The following is a 14,763-nucleotide window of genomic DNA, read 5'->3' as shown; positions in this document are numbered from 1 at the left end:
GGAGAGGGAGGGAGAGGGAGGGAGAGGGAGAGAGGGAGAACAGTGACCCTTTGTTCATATTAATACTGATATTTACTGCTGTCTCTATTAATTTGGGATATAGAAAAAGTCTGGAACCATTATTCTCTTTTCTCCAAAGATTCACTTTAATTTTTTTCTCATATTCTCTTTAAAAAACATACAGTTCTCTAGAGTTTCAGAGTCTCAGGCTTACAGTGAATACTACTGATATGAAGATGTCTTCTTGTAATACCTCTTAGCTCAGTTTCTAAATTGCAGCATTGCACTATGCCTTCATGTTTTGGGAACGTTTGAGGACTGGCTGCATTACGTCAATATTTCTGAAGCACATATTCTGGAAAAATCTTTCTAATACAGACCTCTTTTGCTTTGAAAAGGTGGGATAAGGCTGTTTACTAAAGTTCTTGTTTGTTATTCTTCCTTGGCACCCAGTAGATCTGTAGTCCCCAGCTTCTCTCAAAGTTAGATATGGCCTAATCATTAAACTCTAGTCAGTGGATCACATGAGGACATGATAGCATTTTGTTCAGGGTTGATCCATAAAGCCCTCTTCTGAGGGCTTGCCAATGCTCTCATTTGCTTTCTTTTTAAATTTTTAATTGAATTTATTGGTACATTCTAGGCATACAGTACAGTTACATTCATTACTGGGATCTTGTACATTTACATGCCAGGTCTTGGTTCTCATTTTTTCCCCTTGTCCCCAACCTCCCTTCCCCCCCTCCTCCCCTCCTCCCCTCCTCCCCTTCAAACACTTTAATTCCACTTTTACATTTTCTCATATTTTTTTCCTTTTCCCTTATTCCCCTTTCCCTATCCTTCTCACTGTCCCTACATCTTTGGTCCTTTTCTTCCTATTTCACATTGCTAATTGACCCTTTAGGATCTTGAGTACTATTTTAGTTTTTCACACCAGAGAAACTATTCGGCATTTGCATATGTGTGACTTATTTATTTCACTTAGGAGTATATCCTTAAAATGTACCCACTTACCTATGAATAAATCTACTTTCTCATTCTTTATAGCTGAGTAGTATTCCATATTATAGAAAAACCACATATTCTTTATCCAGTTTCCAAATGATGGGCAGATGGGTTGTTTCCAAGTTTTAGCTATTACAAACTGTGCCACTACAAATATGGGTGTGCGTATATCACTGTGATATGATTCTTTTAATTCTTTTGGAAAGATACCCAACAGAGGGATGGCTGGGTCAAATGGAACCTCTAGTCCCAGCTCTTTGAGATATCTCCATATTGACTTCCATCATGGTTGCACCAGTCTGCACTCCCACCAACAATGGAGAAGGGCTCCTTTCTCCCCACAACTGCACCAACATTTGTTGCTGTGTGATTTCTTGATAGCAGCCATTCTTTGTGGGGTGAGGTGAAATCTCAGTGTTGTTTTCATTTTGTGGATGGTGTAGAGAAAACAATCACACTCTTGTAGGCAACAGGTTGAAAAACAGAATCCATTTGACTGAATCCCTGAATGTCTACGTGAATCAGCTGCCCCTTTCACCAGGAATCCCTGCAATTATTTACACAAGGAAAAATACACTTTAAAAATTGTGAGTCATTACATATGTTTGGGTCTACATATTACAGAAGCTAGCATTATTTAACTTAATCAAAAGCTTTTCTAGAGGAACTCTGTATGGGCCAAATGAGCTGGGCTATACCATCCCTGCTCATACTATCCATGGTTCTCAAAAATTTCTCTTGAAAGTTTGAAGTTCATTATCTAGGCTTAGATTTTTGACTTATAATGTTAAATTAGCTTCAGAAAATGAAATCAGGATTCCCCTAGGAATGTGCATAGCCAGTATAGTCATCCATTTGTTTCCACAGGGGATGATTTCAAGGGTCCTAGAGAGTAGCAAACTCCAAGGATGCTCCAGTTTCTTGTATAAGATGGCAAGGGACAGGGATTTAGCTTAGTGCTTCTATACCTGCCTAGCAAGTGCAAATTCAATCCCTGGTATCAAAATAATAATAATAATAATAATAATAATAATAATAATAAGGCATACGTAAGTGTTCCTTGGGGTTATGCCTCAATAAAATCATCCCAAATTGAAAATATCTTATGTCAAAAGGCATTTATTGCCCTTAACATTGCAACTTTACAACAAAATACACAAACAATACATTACATGATGGCATGGCTTACCAGGATCTGTGACTTCCTGCCACTGCCCAGCCTCACAGGAAAGTATTATACTACTTCTTGCTAACCAAGGAAAAGATCAAAATTGAAAATTCTAAGTAGAGTTTCTACTAAATGCATATCAACTTTAATACCTTCATAAAGTGAAACTTCCTAAGTTGAACCATCCATAAGTTGAGAATTACCACTATTTGTATATAATGTATGCACATCCTTCATATACACTAAATCATTTCTGCATGAATTATATCTAACACAATGGAAGTTCTATGTAAATTATTGCTATGCTTAAAGAATAATATTGCTTAAAGAATAATGACATAAAAACAGTTTCTTCATATTCAGTACTGATGCAGGTTTTTTAAAAATACTTGATTTTTGGGTAGTTGAATCTGCAGATGAAGAATTCTGGATACATTGGGCCAACTGAATACTACTATAATCCAAAATGGGTACATCTTTTAATTAAAAAGTCAAAACAAAATAAAATCTTTGCCTGCACTTATATGCCAATTCCAAATTTTACTTCCTGATGACTCAGGCACAGCATCTTCTGTCTTGACTTTAACATTGTAAAATATGGATAAAAATTTGTGCTAATTCATATAAAGCATTTAGGTTAATGTCTGGCACATACTAAGTGCTCAAGAAATAAGCTGCTATTCTAGAAATTCCATCATTTCATGGATTTATTCTACAAATATGCATCGCCACATGCTTCATGTGGTCAGTTCCTGTGGTTGGTTGGCTGGAGTTTCTGAGGAGTGAGTATTGGACAGAGAGAGACATAAACAACCTCATTAGGCTGAGATGTGGAAGAGAATTCTAGAGTGAAACCTCAAGCAACGCATTTTTATATATCTACCAGGGTTAAATCCTATTAAACTCTGACAAGCTCCCCATTCATTCATTAATTCATTCAGCAAACCATAGAATACATGAAAGGCACAGAAACAGATATCATCAAAGATGATAACTATTTCTAGTGACTATGGCTATGGTGTTTTCTAGAAGACTCAGAAATCCTGAAAACCTTTTGAGGAAGCATGGAGCACACTAAAGTGCAGATACTCACGATTTTGCCTCCTGCCAACTCAGAAACATTCTGGCCATTTTCCTCTAGCATTGGTTGTTTCAGGTTGCCAAAATCAGGGCTCATGAGGGTGCAAGGCAAGTGCTTTAGTGTTTGCAACTGACCCACCCAAAGACCTAGCCTGACTCTGACTCCCTTCCAAGGAAGAGAACAGAGTTGGCTGCCATGTGGAAAAGAGGGCCTGCCCTGCCAGTTCTTCTAACTTATCCAGAGAAAAATCACATTGTGGTTTCCTTTACAGGAGAAAATCTTTCAGTTATTTTATAAATCAAGATTTTTTAAATATAAAAATGTCCAAGTTTTAAACATTCACAAATCCTTTTAAAAATGTGTTTTGGCTGTGCATGTCCACCAGAACCCAATGGTGGGCCAGACCTGGCACATAGAGTGCCAGCCTCAAACCTCTGGCTTGTTTACTTGGTAGGAGCGAAGGGGATTTTGGCAGATGGAGAGTGAGAATCACTAGCAGCAAATCTTTTATTGAAAAGAAAACAAATCAAAACAAAAACAGGGAGGAGTCCAGGGCTCTGGGAAGGAAGCCACCTCCCTCCTACTTTTGTAGGACATGGATGCCAACATGGCAGGGTAGCCCAGCCACACAGCACTCGGCACCATCATCACCCCATGGAAATTAGCAGTTTTTTCAGAGGCAAGAAGCTTTCAAAGCCATTTTACCAATATGAATTTTGTCCAAGTGATCACTGGGGAGAATACACAGACAGACTACAATAAAATTAAAAATAACTTTGGAAGGAAATAGTATACTGGAAAGATTCATTACAGAAGTTCAAACAAGGGTCCATATGTTTCTCTACTCTTTATGGTGGAACATACAGAGGCCCGGTAATAAAACGAGGCAGGGAGGGGGTGGAATGGGGCTCGCTGGTAGGCATAGGATATGATCCAAACAGCAGATAAATAACCAAGATGTCTTTATGATGATATAGGCACTTGCCTCCTGAGCTAGCAGAACTTTCCTCAGTGATATACATTTGCAATGATGTTTTAATTAACGTTGGCTGACTGTGATAAGAAATGAATCATTTGTCTGCCTCTGTTTTCTCTGTCCATCTCCCCAGCCCCCATCCCGTCTTAGTCTTTAAGTAAACCCACAGAATCTGTTCCCTCTGGATGTACGCCTCCATCTAACTTTATTGTTTGGAATCAGAAGTCCCTGGTGATTTCCAGGTTGACTCAAGGTTACATGGATTTGATATAAGAACCTACCCAGAAGTTATGTTTCCTAATAATTTAAGAGAATTACATTTATTCTCAAAGTCTGTCCTACACTGTATACAATGTAAAATTTTATTTTATCCTTGAGATAATAAATTTTCCTATAAATTCCAGAACACATTAGCTGTTTTAGACAAGTTTTTGAGCGTCTGAAGGGGTGGAGGGGAGAGGAGGAAATGTGTCATTCTCTCTCTGTCTTCTGTGCATGTGTGTGTGTCTCTGTCTCTGTGTCTGCTTCTGTCTCTCTGTCTCTCTGTCTCATCTCTCCCCCCTTACACACACACACACACACACACACACACACACAATTATACCCATTAAAAATCTCTCACAGCATATATGTCAATGCACTTTTTGTTTATACATTGTGATACAGGCCTCCATCATTGAAGCTGATGCCAAAAATTTAGGATGTAAATTCTAAATTTACATTTCTAGGATGTAAATTCTTTCGCTTACTGCGAAAGAAAGGCTAAGATGACTTTGTACCCTTTAAACATTAGAAGATTCATATTAATTTGCCTTTGTAATGAAAGAAACTATCTTTCCTTTCTAAATTTATCTTGCAAAAAGCCCTGGCTGGACTCAATATGAAACACGTTTCATAGGAGATGTTTAAGAATCAGTACATAAAGGGGGGAGAGACAGAGAGGGAAAGAGAGAGGGAGAAAGAGACAGAGAGAGAAGACAAGGAAGAGAGAGGAAAGAAATAAGGAAGAAAATAAGAAATGAAGGAAAGGACGGGAAGGGAGGGAAGGGGAGGGAAAGGAAGAGAAGGGCAAACCTTTCTGATGTCCTCTCAGCTAGGGAGATACGTGACGTTTCCACGGTTGATGTTTTCACTTGGACCACCTTTAAGATTTTAGTCTGTTTCTTTCCATCATTTCCTAGTTAATCTTATGTTTAAGCCCTAATAAAATCCAAATTTATGGGGATCAGGCTTGTCACCAGCCTTTCATTACTGCCAGTTTCTCTTCAATTTCATCTAACTCAGTCTGGGGGCATTTAAAAATGTTTTATCACACTTGCTAGGGACATTTTGTGTAGTCTCCAACAAGCCAAATATGACCATTTTGAAATTAACCAAGACCCAAGACTGAGATCAGTGCCTGAGGTATAGAAAGTGCTTTAGAGAGAGACACAGAGTCTTCGGGGGCCCCAGACCCTCGTGTTTTAATCAGGAAAGGCGGGTGGCAGGTCACAAAGATTAGGTTTAAGCTTCCTGATATACATCGGATCTCTTGCCCTTTCAACCCTCCGGCAGTGTGAGGAGGCATTCTTTCTGAAACCCATAAATTAGAGACCAAGGTTTCTTTGCAAAGTATAATGACAAGATGACAGAGTTCCCATGAAGCCTAACTCTTTATCCCTCGACATGAGATTTTTATTTATTTTCTTTGGAGCATTAAGCCACGATTGGTGGGTCAATGTATTTTTTTTTTAATGAAAAAATGCTCTGATCATGAAGGCTTTCTGCTAAGATTTAAGACCCCCCCAAAAAAAATCCCCAAATGACTCTTCCCCATTTCAAAATACACTAGGTAACTTATTTAGGTTCAGAGTGTTGTATACAATGTAAATCCATCCAGGCTGAAGTTAAAACAAAACAAAACAAAACAAAAAATAGGACATGTAAAGCTGGTTTCTATATTGTTTGGACATAACACTGTTCTCAAGTGAAGTCATAAGGGAACAGGGTACTTAAAATAGGGTGTCACATTTCAAGGTAATAAATAGCAGATTGATTCTACTTCCCAATTGATCCTGCAGTTTACTTATACACAAGATGGAAAAGAAAGTACCAAAGCCACTGTGATTTACTTTGTAGAAATGAGACACTCCGTATTAACTTAAGTGAATGCAAAGGGCAGTGCTCACAATTTATTACAGGCTCAGTCCAAATGCAGTTAGGATCAAGTTGCTCTATTGGCACACACATATTGCCGTGCTTTTAGCATTTCTACAATTAAGCACATTTTAAGCCTCTTTATTCCTTAATGCACATGCTCTTCAAACTAGCCTTGTCATCCAACCATGGAAATCCTCTCCCTTTCTTTCTTAGCAAAGATTCCATTAAATAATGGGACATCGTACTGTCCTTCTCTATAAAGCAGTAGTTCTCACTGTTTGGAAACTGAGATGTGATGTAGCTGTTTTTCCAATTCCCTTGATCTTTTCCTTGCTTCCAAGAGCAGTGTCTAATAATGCCATCATTTTTTAATATGGACTGAAAACATTTTTCTTACAAGGATTTCCAAGAATCCTCTTGGGTGCCCTTATACATGATTTTAAGATTAGAAAAGTTGTCCTGGCTCTAGACCAGCTGGTTCACATTTGAAGGCCTGATGTAGTGCTTTATTCCTGGACAAAACAGTGCTCGTGCTCAGTGGTAAACAGTACTGAAAGTTAATTTTGGGGAGTTCTCACAATGTGTAACAAACTGTGATACATTCTTGTCAATTCTCATGGTAGTACTCAAAGTAGGTGCTATTACTATGTACATTTGCAGAGTGAAAACTGAAGCTTAGAGGGATCCAGCAACAGCCACACCCAGGCCATCCATGATCTTGACCAGTGTTGTACAATGTGTCCAAGAAGAGCTCATGGCTATTGTCCAATACTCTGAGATACTAAGAAGAAAGAGTTCTTCTCAGAGCCACTGTTAGGAATTCTCCATTAACCAGTTTCATTACATCAAGTGACTCACCCTACACATGCACTTAGTTTGATGGCTCCTGGTATTGGTTTGAAGTAATAGCACATTTCAGTTTGGTTTCCACCATGTTTTTTTTTTTTTTTTTTTTTTTTTTTTTTTTTTTTTTTTTAGTCTTCCTTTAGTCTTCAAAGAGATAGGCTTCCAGTTATACAATCCAAAAACAGCCTACATGAACCCACTAAAAGAAAAAAGTGGAAATATGGTCCAAGATGCCTGACAGTTTAATTTTTCTTTTCACTAATTTTTCTCTGAGTTAATATGCACCTTAGTAGACAAATGGGAATACATGAGCATACATCTATGATTATAAGAAAATAATCTCACACACTAAAATGTATTTTACATTGTATTACAGAGAATACTTTCAAAAAAAGATTATGGAGTGGAGACAGGAATAATAGTCCGAAAGGCATCTTGTTCCAAAAATACAGCAGCATAGATTACTCAATGCATACACACATACATACAAGGATGCCTTTACAAATCCAAAATGGTCCCAAGAAGATGTGGGGAGATGTACTTTTAATGTTGCTGAGCTGAATTCTTTTTTAGATAAAGTATATCTGGGAGGGGGCAAAAGATAAAGACCAAGAGAAGAAGATAATACTGGAGTTATTATTTGCCTTCTTTTAAAAATTTTTTTTAATTATTTGGGATTTTTGTTTGCATTTGTTGTACTAGGGGTTGAACCCAGGATCTTTGAGCTGAGGTGAATCCCCAGCCCTTTTAATTTTTGTTTTTTGGGCAGAGTTTTGCTAAGTTGCTAAATTGCCCAGACTAGGGTCGCACTTGAACACCATACACACCTGGCTTTTTCTTTTTAAATGGCTACAGAGCAAACAAAGCATGAAAGGCAAACAGCCACCAAGGCATCTCATCCTTACTGTAAGGTAAAACAGAAATACCCTTGGCACACACATGTTCCTTTAGGAAGCATCATGGAAACTAGACTGGATTGTGTCTACCTTGAAAATGGATTACAAAATACACTCAACCATGAAACTACCCTCTTTTTTGTCCAAAAATCCTTCAAGCTGATAAATTATTTGAAAATGGTCCTAAGCTTATAGAGCTCCCAGAAAACTGGAAGAAGAGAAGAAAATATTATCTGAAGGGATAGAATTTCAAGAAATAAATGTTCTCAGTTGAAAATCAAAACAAAACCAAAAATAGACAAGTGGAATGCATCAAAATAAAAGGTTTGTGCACAACAAAGCAACCAAGTGAAAATACAAGGTGAGAGAAAATATTTGTAAATCACACAAATGACAGAAGGCTAATTTACAATTAAATATAGGAAACTTAATAGCAAAAAATAGAAAATGAAATAATAATAAAAAGGAGGGAAGAACTTGAACAGTTATTTCTCAAAGAAGACATTTATACGACCAACAGGAATATGGAAAAATGTTCAATATCACTAATCATGAGGGAAAAGTAATCTAAAACCACAATGTAATATCACCTCACATTTTTTAAATGGCTGTTGCCAAAAGGACAGAAGATAACAGGTTGGCAAAAATATGAAGAGAAGGGAAGCTTTCTGCCCTATTGGTGGGTACATAAATTATGGATGGAGGTCGGTCCAAAACATTAAAATATAACTACCATATGATAAAGCAATTCCATTTCTGGTTCTAAATCCCAAAGACATTAAATCAATAAATGATATCTACACTCCCATGTTCATTACAGACTGATTTACAATAGTCAAGACATTGAATGAAACTATGTATCTGTAACACATGAAAGAGCAAAAATGTAGTAAATTTAATGACATGCTACTCAGCCTGAAAATAAAGTAAATCCTGTCATTTTCAACAATTTTAATGAACCTAGAGGATATTATATGAAAAAAATGAGTCAAGCACTTATACGGAGAATCTAAAATGGTGAACTCAGAAAAGAAGAGACTAAAATGTTGATTACTAGGGACTTGGGGAGGAGAGGAATGGGAAGATATTGGTGGAACTTAGGCCGTTTCAGTCAGAAGGGAAGAACTACTTCTGGAGATATGCTTTACACCATGGTGACTATGGTTAATAATAATCAACTGTATTAGAAAATTATTCAGAGAGTAGATTATAAATATTCTCATCCCAAAAAATGCAAAGTATATGGGATGATGACTATGTTAATCATTCTGTGATGCATATATATTAAAATACCAAGTTGTATTCTACAAGCATTTACTATAAAAAAGAAAGTGAAAAGACAACCCAGAGAATGAGAATATAATATGCAAATCATGTATCGTATCAGTAAGATATTTATATCTAGAATATAAAGAATGATTACAGTTCAATAACGAATTCCATCAATGGACAAAGGATATGGGCAAACCTTTCTCAAAAAAAAAAAAATACAAATTGCCTGTAAGCCTATGAAAAGATTCACATCCCTAGCCATCAGAGGAATACAACCAAAACCATAGTGAGATACTGCTCCACATTCCCACAATGGCTATAGTCAAAATAAAGTTAATAATAAATGTTGACATTTGAAATATGAAAAAATATGAAAAAATTGGAAACTTCTAACACTATCTGATGAGGTTTAAAATGGCTTAGTCTTTTGAATACCAGTCTGCCAGCTTGTCAAATGGGTGAAAATATAGTTACTTATGACCCTGCATTTCCAGTTCTAGAAATGCAATATCAGGACACTCATAATTGTCAAAGAAAATGAATCCATGTTTAGAAATAACTTCTCAAAAAAAAAAAACAGTTCCAGTTGGTTTTCTGATGAGTTGTACCAACTTTCAAAAAATGAATAATTCCAAACAGATACAAGTTTCCAGAGATGAATAAAAAACACTCTCCAACACATTTTATGACACCAGTAAATTGTGATTCCAAAATCAGTTTCAGAGAACACAGACCAATCTCACTAATGAAAAATAAATACCTTAACAAAAATATTAGCAAGTAGAATCCAGTCTTGTATAAAATAGAGAATTCAGTCTTGCATAATTCACCATAAAATTCTGATTTATCCCTTGAATTTAAACTTGAATTAACATTTAGAAGTCAAGGGATTAATTTGTCATTTTAAGAAATTAGAAAAGTGAAATTACATGATCATTTTATTATATGAAGATAAAATAGTGCTGAATACATATTATTGTCCATTCAGTAAAAATGCTCCCATCAAACTAGGAAAAAGAAGGAAACTGTACATGTACCAACTCCCCATGATGAATGTAATTATATGTACTCCAAAAATATACTGATAAAATCTTTAAAAAGGAGCTACTGAATTTGATGGATATATTTAAAAAATTATAGCAAGTCTTTTCTGAATATTGAATGTCAAAATCTTTTCTATTTAGAATTACAAAGAACATAAATTCAGCCTCTAGCAATAATTCTAATCAATATTAAATTAGAAAGCTTAGAAAATCAAGTAAGACTAGAAAATTTAAAGAACATGAATAAATATTAGAAATTTCAATGTCACTGTTTGTGTGGATGATAAAATTTTTCAATATAGGAAAGCCAAAATTATCTACCAAAATTTTTAAAATTTAAGGAGTTCAGCAAGGTTGACAATTTATTCTTCATATTATAGTTAAAATATTTTTAAAATACAATATACAAGATAAAATGTATAGAAATCAAGCAGAAGATGCATAAAATGTTTATAGGAAAAACTATGAAATAATATTGAAAGGTATTATTAATTGAGTGATGGAATAAAAAAGATTATTGCAATAAAAATATAATTTATCTCCAGAGTTTTGTATAGATAGGTTTTAGTTACATTCAAAGTTCTAAGGCAAGTTGAATTTGAGATTTAACTAAAATTTATACAGAAGAGCAAAAAGGCTTGGAATACTTGAGATCATTTTAAGAAAGAACAAAAGAGGGAGATTTCCCTACCAGATGTTGACTACTTAGAAAACTCCAGAAATTAAGATACTGTAATACTGAAACAAGAGAAGCTAAGTAAATCAATGGATCAGAAGAGAAAACCCAGAAACAGATCCAAATCTAAGTAGAATCCTGTTTTATGACAGAAATGGCCCTCCGGATCAGTGAGGTTATCTATCTGCAAACATATGAAAATGAGCTCTTTTTTACTTCTTATGCAAAAATCAGTCTCAGTAGGGATTAACTGTCTAAGTGAAAAAGGCAAAACTATAAAGATTTTGGATGAAATTTCTTGAAGCTTTAGAAATTAAGAAAATAAATAAATAAAAATAAAATGAAGCACAAGACATAACAGAACAGTGATTAAAAGACCCAAACAGTCTATGGAGTGAAAAAACTGTAAACACACACACACACACACACACACACACACACACACACACTCACGGAAAAAGAAGGGAACTGTACATGTCCCAAGTCTCCAGTCTGCAACAAATTTTAAAACAGAAAATAAAAATTGTCATTAAATATAAGAAGAGATGCTGGTGATCATTAGAAATAAAATATTTACAAATTAAAGCCAACATGAAACATTATTTTCAACCTACCACATTGGCAAAAAAAAGACATTGACTATCTGGATGTATTGAAATTTGGTAATAATATTAAGTATTATATACTTCTAATGACATGTAAATTTGTTCACAATTTAGAATTTGTGATTTAATAATTTAAGAAGCAGATATTTGAGAAAAAATTGTTTCACTCCTAGATGTACAACCTAGAAAATTTTCACAGTAGATATTAACACAATGATATAGCAGCAAAGCTTACTCAATCAAAAGCAAAGCAAAAGAAGAAAAATCGAAGAAACACAGATATCTATGGAGAGAGAAGTATAGACGGGCATAGCAAAAATGTGATAATTATTTCAGGAAAATATTAACATTGGTGGGGTTGAAGACATATGCTGAGGGAATAAATTCCCAGCTGGTTACCTAATCCCAGAGTTCTTTTGCTGAAGACTGAGCAGATTAGAGATATGAAAGAAAAGAAAGGAAGGATCAAACTTTTAGAATATTAGAGCATCAAAGCCATTGCTAATCCATTTCTTTTTGTTTGTTTTTTTGAGACAGGGCCTCAAACTCGTGGCAATCCTCCTGGCTCTGCCTCCTAAGTGCTGGGATTACAGATGTGAGTCACCACGACTGGCTGCTAATCTATTTCTTAGTAGGCTAGTGAGCATATGGATGTATATTTTATTACTTTTCTTTCTTCTTAGATGTTCAACATAATTGTTTTTGAATATTTTAATATCAATGATTTTAAAGGTATTTAAAATATATAGATCTTCCATAGTGATTTTCAAATGAAGCATTAACAGTCAGCTGAAATGATGATGATGACAGAAATACTGACCTGACCTATGATGCAATCGTTGCTAAGAAGTTAATTATTCCTGATAATAACATAGCAAAGTTGGGGGTGAATGGTTAACCTTCAAGACTATCAATTAGAGCAGAGTCAAGGTTCTTTAAATCGTAACATGGCTTTCACAGGGTGGCTGTACCATCTGCTCATTTCAGCCTGGAACAAGGGCAGGAAGACAGCCCAACAGAAGACATTCCTGTGCAACCCAGAGCCAATTTAGCTCTGCCTCGCTTTTAATGACCTACTATTATGGGTAGGACTTGAATCGTGGAGGTGTCTACGTGCATAATTAGATTTATTTTCCTGAAACAATTTTTTGGATATTTCTCTTTTTTTGTAACTTGGGTGCAGCCCTGGATGTGTGCTGCTGGGGCTCTATCCTGGCTAGCTGGAAGGACCGTGGTCAGTTAGAAAGCGAGTAACGCTTATTGAATGCTGGTTGTTTGACAGCACACACATTATCCCATCTCGTTCTTATGGTAACCTAGTGAGGTAGGCAACATTACTCTACTTTACTGATGAAAACTGTGAGACTTAACATGTAAAGAAACAACCACAGATTTCATTGCTCAGCTGATGACTGAGCTGGATATGAACACAGATCTGGTTGACTCTAAATCCCTATTGCCTGGCCCTTATCCTCTCCTTCCTTCCTCAAGAGTTGCAAAGCTCTGATCAAACATGACCTCATTATGTAGAGATGTGGGAACTGAAATCCTGAAACAGAAGGAAGTATGCAATCTGGGTTAATTTAGGATGCTAACATGGATAATAACTGATAAGCATGATGGAAATGGTATTATATGAAACCAGGAAATATCATCTCAGCTAATTTAGGCTTGTTTCCTATTTGTAAAAGGGAGTGGTCCTTAGATTATCAGTGGTCCTTATGGTTTTCAGGTCATAGAATCCTTCCCCGGAAGAAGTCCCTGTGTACACAGCATACAAGATTTGCATATGATGCCTGGAATTCCCTAGCTCCTTGAATGGGATCCTGTTCGGAACCCCTGGATGCTGCAGATCTGTGAAGCTCCTTCCAGTAAAATCATTCAGTGATCTAAAATATTTCTTCAAACATGTGTTCTCTTCGGCAGCACATATATTAAATATTTATTAAAAGAGCTACAAAAGGCAGTATTTTCTGCCAGCCAGGAAAAAAAAAGGGCTTGAGCCTTTGGCTGCAACTCTGAGCTATCTGCAAACTGAGAAAATCAGTGTGGGGCCTCTCCAATATTTAGTGTCTACCAAGGAGGGCTTTGTGTCAGGCTCGTTGGCAGTAAAACAGGAAATGAGGACAGGGGCATTAATAGCCTTTGTAAACAGCACCTTCAAGACTTTCAATCACCAATTGGAGGGTGTCCGCTGCTGGGGTGGGGGGAAAAAGAAGAGGAAAAGCCAAACAGGAAATGCAATGAAGGGAGATGAAAGCAGATCAATAAAGAGAGAAACATTTGGTTTGAAGTCTTGCCTTTAAAATAATGGGAATCCCCCCTGGCCACTCCTTCCAGAAAGTAATTTGGGGCATTATCACAGGTCTGGTCCATAGGTGTAATTGCCCCAGATTCCAGCCACACAGAGGTTTAGAATTCCAGGGTTTGTGCAAAGAATTCAGTTTGGTAGAAGTAGATTTATTGCCATCTCTTAAATAGATCTTTTAAACAAAAAGATTTACCTTCTGTTAGAAGAAAATACCTTGGATTTTTTCCCCTTTTGTCTCCAAATAAGAGTCAAGACAAATTTTCCTTAAGGCCCATGTTCAATGGAAAGTGCCTGGTTATGCAGATGTATCTCTAGTTGAATTTCTGGAGTGGACGGTCATTGAGATTTTTTCAAGGGCAAGGAGTCCTTTAGAGCCTGTGTGTGAGACACTGGTCCCTATGGTCTTCCAGGTTATTTCCAAGCCAACAGTTTGAGCGGACTTTGCCTAAGGAAACATGAAGCATTGGATATAGTAGGACTCTTGACTTGAAAAATAAAGTTCTGTGGAACACTAAGGAATCCTGGATCCTTCCGGGAATGCAGAAAGGAAGAGAAAATGGGAATGCATTGTATCTCAAGCCTTTTTCTTTTTCTTTAATGTCTTTTTTCTTCTTCTTCCTTCTTCTTGGCATTCATTTTGTTCTTAAGATTTTGAGCCAAATGCCAATACCACAATTGCATTTTTTTTTCTCTTTCTGTTTCACAGAGGAGATCAGAGAGTTGAAGAGATTCTAGAAGGACAACA

At 36.3% G+C, this 14,763-nt stretch overlaps 1 long non-coding RNA gene across 1 annotated transcript; it reads right to left on the bottom strand.

Moving 5' to 3' along the window:
- Positions 1 to 1,442: 1,442 nt before the first annotated feature.
- LOC117283900 lies at positions 1,443 to 14,553 on the bottom strand. The gene is made up of 3 exons (XR_004514927.1): positions 14,212 to 14,553; positions 2,195 to 2,254; positions 1,443 to 1,552 (listed from the first exon to the last, which is right to left on the bottom strand). It is a non-coding gene; the product is annotated as an uncharacterized LOC117283900 (long non-coding RNA).
- Positions 14,554 to 14,763: the final 210 nt, after the last annotated feature.

The sequence above is a fragment of the Fukomys damarensis genome, unplaced genomic scaffold (genome assembly GCF_012274545.1).
Source record: "Fukomys damarensis isolate Sample0158 unplaced genomic scaffold, DMR_v1.0_HiC HiC_scaffold_32, whole genome shotgun sequence".
NCBI classification, from domain to species: Eukaryota; Metazoa; Chordata; class Mammalia; order Rodentia; family Bathyergidae; genus Fukomys; species Fukomys damarensis.
Note: the sequence above shows the minus strand (reverse complement) of the source record. Positions and strands in the feature narration are given on the sequence as shown.